This window comes from Sus scrofa, chromosome 18 (genome assembly GCF_054392235.1).
Source record: "Sus scrofa isolate SSC_HxYL_T2T_F1_AM1 chromosome 18, Sscrofa_HxYL_maternal_Yorkshire_Landrace_v2.0, whole genome shotgun sequence".
NCBI classification, from domain to species: Eukaryota; Metazoa; Chordata; class Mammalia; order Artiodactyla; family Suidae; genus Sus; species Sus scrofa.
In genome coordinates this window covers 55,451,453-55,458,631 of record NC_139400.1, presented here as the reverse complement: position 1 = coordinate 55,458,631, position 7,179 = coordinate 55,451,453, and the positions used below count along the sequence as shown (strand labels likewise).

Sequence of the window (7,179 nt, the reverse complement as noted above, 5' to 3'; positions counted from 1 at the left end):
AATCCACAGACTGCATCACCTTCTCCAGGTTCATGAGTTAATCACCCCTGATTCTTCCCTCAAAGATGACTCAAACGCAGGCCTTGTTCACAGTTTTCATATTTCAAAATAACTTTCCATGGAGTTCTCTTTCATCAACTTCGGCTGACCCAATGTCTTATAAAGTCCCTTTCCTTACAGAGAAAGAGCTTCAATTCAAATTTTCCTCCAGGAATGAGAATCCCTAACTCCGTCTCTGCCATGCTACTGTGCCGTCTTCATTTGCCCCTCTCTGGAATTTGGCACAGCTTCCAAATTAAAACGTTAAAGGAAAGAAAACAACACACAAGAAAAGAACCATAAAGATCACGATTTGTTTGTTTGTTTTACATTCTTATTAAGGCAGAATTTAGGAAGCAAAGACAACGCTCTAAAATATACCTCCAGGAAATTCTCGGGTCAGGTTAAGGATCCGGCAGTTGTCCAGCTGTGGCGCAGGACAAAGCTGCGGCTCGGGTTCCATCCCCGGCCCAGAACTTTAAGGAAAAAACAAACAAACAAACAAACAAAAAACCCAAGAAACAGAAACAAAGCATGGCCAAGAAGATCAGACTTGGGGTTCCTGGGGGAGGGGGAAGAGGCGGGAGTGGGAAGGATGGGCGTTTGGGGGGTTTTTTGGATGCAAACTGTTATACTTGGAATGGATGGGCCATGGGATCCTACTGTAGGGCACAGGGAACTGTGTGTGATGGGGTCCCTTTGTTATACAACGGAATGTGAAACATTGTAAATCAACTATACTTTAATAATATAAAAAAATAAATTTCAAGACTAAAAAAAGAGGGACATTGTGAGAAAGGTTCCTTGACATGATTGGAGGGAAGGGGACGGGCAGGACCCAAGGAAGAACAAATCTGAGAGAGAATTGGTTCGTTTTAGAATATCATCTAATTACTGTCACTATTACCTCCCCACGTGCAGCAAGGGAATGGAAATACCAAGCTCTCCCGCAAACTTTCCGATACATACACAGACGCTGCTGAAACATAAACGCGTGCACACAAACACATGCAGTGAAACCAGATTTTGGACTTGGGCTCTTGCTTGCCAACGTTTACCCTAGAGCAAATATTTACTGCGGAGTTACAAAGTTTCCCTAAAGGAGGACCAAAATGGAAGCGTTTACATACACCGCAAGTACGTTATAGGCACAGGGGCCACAAGAAAGAAATAGTTTAATAAAAACATTTATGGACTTTGAAAGCAAAACACAATCCAAGAGGCTTCCACATGGGAAAAGAGGATAGTTCAGCCTAACACGTCTTAAAGATCCTTTGGCTGTGTGCAGCTAACACGTCCCAGTTTCCTCTGAGACCCGGGTAATCCGCATTGTAAAACCTTCGCAGGAAACAAATGAAAGAACTATCCACGCTGCCTTTGGAGGCGAGAGCAGGGGTGTGGGTGGCTCTTCTCTTTCATACGCAGATAGAAACTTTCCAGAACTTAGGAAGGTCGTTGCACTGGGACTCTCTAACCTAAACCATCTCCGCCTCCTCTCCCAACCTGAGAATGTCTCTCTCAACTACTTTCTTCTGTATTCTCCCACCCCATCAGCCTCCCCCCACCCCATTCACTATCCCAACATGAACCTGATGTGTGTGTCCTCGCTGTTTCAATGCCTTTTGGCCTTTGCCTCCATTGCTTGCTCGGAGCCTGCGAGCCCACTAAAGTATGCATGGCCTCAGAACCCGAGTTTTGCGTTCAAAGTTAGCGTTAGCGCTTTGCACAGTCACTGCATTTTGCGGGGCCGCTGGGTCTTGAGGGTGTGCCAGCCTGTTCCTCATTAATGCTTTTGTACTTGATTCCCCATGAACCTCGTACAGCATCCAGCGTTGATGACCAAATGGAACCTTAAGAGAAATAGCTCTGCGCCATTTACAAGTCACACAAACAGAAAAAAGAATCAACTCCAAGTTTGACAAACTTTTGGAAAGAGCTCCTAGGGCCTTGAGGCTCTATCCTTGGGCTCTATCGCCCCCTGGTGGCGTCTCCGAAACGAACACGGCTAAGGGCTCAGTCTCTCAAAGGTTCAAGGGTCCCTCCCTTGGCGGCTGGAGCCCCTCTCCGGGACGCCCCGGTGCCAACTCCGGTGTGGGAGAGGGGAAGGAGGAACTATATACTTGGAGGGAAAGGGAACTTCCTCAAACCCATCCAGCCAAAACGGTTCGGGCTTCTCCACTCCAATCAAAACTACATAGGGGGAAAAAATGCAGATCTTAAAACATCCCTTTGATTTTACAGACGAGAAGATGAATCCCAGAGAGATAATGCGACTGGCTTGGGTCCTTGTCTTCTACGGCCTAACCTCTCTACCCCCGGTCGCGCCGCTCTTTGGGGGATGACAGAGTTTGGGGGTTCAAGCCGCGGGAAAGATTGCAGAGTGGGCTTTATTCTGCTAGAGGATTGGTGGGAATGAGCTAACGAGGGGACGAGGGTCGCGACAATGTTGTCGTCGGCCTGAATTGCCTCCGTTGCCGGGGGGTGGGGGGGGGGACGGTGTGGGGCGGCTTTCAGGCCACCTTGGCCCCTGGTGGGAACGGGCGGCGCCCCCGGACCCCGCAGCGGCCCAGACCGGCCTCCCAGACCCCAGGCAGGCTGGTGGGCGAGACACTAAGCAGGCCCAGCGGGCAGCGCTCGGGGGTTCGGGGAGGGCGGCGTGGGCTGATTGATTGATTCACTGCCTTTAACCCCCGCCGCCGCGCCCGAGGCGGCCGATCCAGCTGCGGCCGCGGGCCTCGGGTGGCCGCGAGCCGGGCCCGGCGCCCCCGGCGTCCTGGAGCCCCCGCCCCGGCTCCGGAGGGCGGCCAGGGGGGTGGGGATTGATTTACAACCGCGCCGGGCCGACTCGAGCGAAATCACTTCGACCGGGGAAACCGACTCCCTAGGCTCAGCCCGGAAGAGGCCCTGAAAGGGGAGAGGAGCGCGGGCAGGGGCGGCGCAGGGGGAAGGGGCCAGGGGCCAGGGAGGACCGCCGGCCTCAACTTCCCGAGCCGGCTGGGCTGCGGGGACAGGCGGCCAAACTGCTTCCTGCCTCCGCCCCCCCCCCACCACCTTTTCGCCAGGAACTGAGCTCCAAGGAGAGCTGGGCATCCCTCTCCCCTGGGACCGGTGCCCCGCGCGCCCGCCACGCAGTCCCCGGGCCTTTTCCACGCGGGCCAGCCCAGCACCCGAAAGCTGCGGTCCCGTCGCACGTGGGCGCCAAATTCGCAACTTTGGCCCGGCTTAGACACAGAATTTAGGGAATGGAGCTGCTAGCTCCGGGAGAGCCCCTAGGCCCCACCTCTGCTTAAACACAACTTGCTCCCTTTGCAGCACAGAAAGCAAAAGAGATCAGTGAGACTGTCCTTAGAAACTTAAGGTTCTCTTCCAAATGACCTGAGTTGACATTGCTGTCAACTACCTCTGCCTTTCCCTACCTCTCTCTTAACTACCTAAGAAAAATAAGCGCGCCCTCAATATATTTTTAAAAATTTTTCTTTAGCCTCTGTATGATGCTCTCTGATCGTACTTCGCTTGGGGGACGGGGCGATGTGCAAGTAATGACATAAAATAAACCTATGGTCCAACTTGAACCAACAAATCCGAACTGGTAGTTCTAAAGTAAAATATAATTTTATTCAATTCTCGTACGTTTATGCGGCTGGATGTGATGCGTTTTCCTACCTACAGCTTGTGAAGCTGATCCCTAGAAACGCGAAAGGGTGAAAACGTACAGATTCTCCTCCTGCCGACACTAAGGATGGCGTTAGCTAGGCAATGACCCACAATTAGAATGCCAGGGAAGACGTGAGTTCACGTGGGCACCCTAACCATTACTTTCTGGCCAAACAAAAGTCAGCAAAGCACAAGCAACAAACCAAATGAATCCGCCTTTTTGTAAGGTGATGGCGTAATGGCTATTTTCAGAAATATTTTTTAAAATAAAAATGCCAGCTTAAGACCTATTTTTAACTGTTGACTGTAATTCTAAAATGCAAGATTATAGGGTAGAATGATGGAAAGGAAACTACAATTGTCCCGCTTGTATAAATAAGTGGAGAAAACATGATGTTTCCCATGAAAAGGGCGCCAACTTCTAAATGGGCTTGTTACTTTACTTGGGTATTTTCTCCTTTCTTCCCTTCTCCCCTGTGCAAATACCATGAGCTCTAAGTCTGGCCTTCAAGTATGGGCGACATGAACCCCTCTCTTCCTGTTAAACCCAAACAGAAAAACAGATAAACTCCTAAAGAAGGCATGAGGTGCCGAGGTCTATACTTTATAGGGTCTTATCCCCAAAGCCACCGCCCCGGGTTGGCTAAACAAAGGCGACGCCTCCGACTACAGCGATTTGTGAATGGAAAGTCTTCCCTATCTGTAATCAGTACCCCAAAAAGAATCTTTTTAAAAAGCCACGCTGCTCTAACTGCAGCTCGATCCGACCTCGGCCCCACTGGTCCAACCGAGCTCCGCTCCCGGGAAGACCACTTGCTGAGTTTAGATTCACCTTCGATCTCATTTTAATCCCAAGAAATCCTGCACACAACACTTCTTACCCTTCTTAATAACCTTTTTGCTCCTATACTTTTAACTCGCGTGAAGCTGTGCTTACGGTGCACACTTTGCCTGAAGGAAATGTTTTTGCAAACACTTTCACTGGATGCGTATTTTACTTGCAAACTTTCTTGGGCAAAATCTCAGGAGGTAGTTTCACATTAAAGCAACCAGCAAAGCTTATTTTCGTAATATGTAGCTCCTTAAGAGTGCTAGTACATTCTCACTTCATTTAGCTATAAAATATAAAAGTGTTTGGTGTTCAATTTTTCTAAATTTCTTACGAGGTGGGGGGGGAGGGTAAACTGAGATTGTAAGGCGATCCTTATGCCATCTGGCGGTTCCATGCGGAATCTCGCTGAAGAAACTAAATTTACCGACCATCTGTGTCTGGAAAAGCTTTGTAAATCTCGTCCTTTTGAAATCAAGGAAGGAAAGAGCCCCTTTCTCCAAAGATTAATTTAAAATCAGAGTTCGCTGTGTTGGTAAGAATGGAGAAGGAAATGCTGTGCGTTGAAAGTTACATTACATAGATTTCTAAGCTAAACCATCATATATGTGCACGACATAACTCTTGTTCTTTTTTTAATGGATAATTTATATTGTAGTGACATAGAGGTTTGGAAAAGGTCAAGGTGAGTTGTGTGAGTTGAACATTTTTGCTGCATTTATGCACTGTGCAGGCGTCTGTGCAATATCCACCACTGAACACGTGAGGGCGCGCTCAAATCTCTCCCGCAACTAGTAATTCGATTCCTTCCTTTATTTGCATGAATTGCTTTCATTGGATGTTAGGTTTTTAAAACGTCAGTTTTACGTGAAATCGTTGTCAACCAATCAGCAACCTACTCCAGCGTGATTGGTCTCTACTCTAGGTGTCAATCATCTTAAATTTGCATACTAGTCCTCTGGTTGCTTGGAGCCTGTCAGTCGATTGTGGCAGCTGTACAGGAAAGAATCGGACGGAGAAGAATGAAAAATCAGTTTGTTCCAGCAAGGCGAAAGAAAAGAATTATTTCGCTCGTTATTTAAAAATAAATTTAAGTGTATATTTATCTAATAAGACAAAGACATTCGATTAAACCAAAATAAGCATCTACCCAAGGCTTATAATTTTCCTTAATGTTTGCTGCTTTAAAATATCCATAAATAGTAAAAAGCATATTGAAACGCAAAAAGAATATCGATGCTAATAATTTCGTGTCGTAAATTATAGTTTTAAAATTAAAGGTGAACAAAGGATTTCTAAATAAAATTACTATGATGGTGTAAAAACACGGCTTTCAATACTTAGGCAGGCTGAAAGCGCTGCTTTAGAAGAAAAAAAATGTACCAAGGGGGACATTTAAAAGAAAATTGTTTTGCTTTTAACAGGACATATTTCCAACACTCTGCTCATTTTATGTATTTACCGAGCGCTCGCAGACAGAATAGTATTTGAATGGAGATTTTGTAATACTTTTATTTGCATATTTCTTCTCTCTCACGCCACACCTCCCAAACTAAAAAACAAAAGGAAAAAAAAAAAAAAAACTCAGGGCCTGCTAAGAGGTAATTACCAGTTTTAAATTTCAGAATTCGTAAAATCGAAGCTTTGATTTGCCAGCTACAAAATTCTTCTAGGGCTAATGTAATTTAAAATGTGTGGAGAGCTATAAGACGTTATTATCTCCCTAAAATACGTGCAAACACGAACAAATGACCTAACACTTTATAATAGGAAAACACTCTCCAGCCTCCTTCTGCTCAGCAGAACACGCAGAAGAAACTTGCCCGAAAGCGAGAATTTGGATGCAACAGGGCAACGCAGAAACATTTCTCTTCTCCACGAAGCCAGCCCTCGCCTCTGAAGAATTTTGTACTAGGCGTTAACAAGTATCAAAAGAAACTGGAGTTGTTCCTAAAACTTTGACCGGATTGGGAAATTAATTTCAAGCTACATTCAATAGCAAATGGATTTTTCCTTCGGTATCTTGTCTTTAACACTGTTGTTTTAGTGGTTGCTACATATTTCAAATTTTCTCTTTTTTTTTCTTTTTTCTTTACTCCTCCTCCCGCCCTTCTTTTTTTCTTTCTTTCTTCCAGTTAAGGATTACCACCTTGTTCTGGGTTTTGAAAGTTCGCTCAGATTTGCTGGTTTGCATAACTACAGGAGGCTAAGAGGCGTGTGTAACTGCTTGCAGGGGGACCGAACCGGGCCGTGTCAATCCGAGAGGAAGTGGCGTGTGCGGTGCATACGATGCCTTGGATTTGATACGAAGCATGATATAACGTGTGCTTTACAAGAAACACACAAATCAACAAAGTAATAAAATTAAATCGCTTCCTGAGGGTTTTTGACTCTCTTCTTCTGACCCAGTAAAACATGCATGCCTTCTACTTCTCTTTACTCCCTCCCCAATTAGCCTTCTGCTGGAGACCCCAAATCGCTTCCAGATTTGTCTCCGGAGCCCTTGAGCGAACGGTCTGTAACTTCAGCCTTTCTGACTCAGCAAAAAATGCCCGCAAAGAGGACTAAGGTACCTGAAGAAACAGCTTCAATTCGAGCACTCATCGCCACCAATATCACCCCCACCACCACACATTCACAGGTACACGCACACACAC

The 7,179-nt window shown here is 46.4% G+C and overlaps 1 long non-coding RNA gene across 1 annotated transcript; it reads right to left on the bottom strand.

The window, feature by feature from the left end:
• Positions 1 to 5,425: 5,425 nt before the first annotated feature.
• On the bottom strand, positions 5,426 to 7,179 carry LOC146395065 (uncharacterized). Its single transcript, XR_014834135.1, has 3 exons — positions 7,096 to 7,179; positions 5,985 to 6,074; positions 5,426 to 5,515 (listed from the first exon to the last, which is right to left on the bottom strand). It is a non-coding gene; the product is annotated as an uncharacterized LOC146395065 (long non-coding RNA).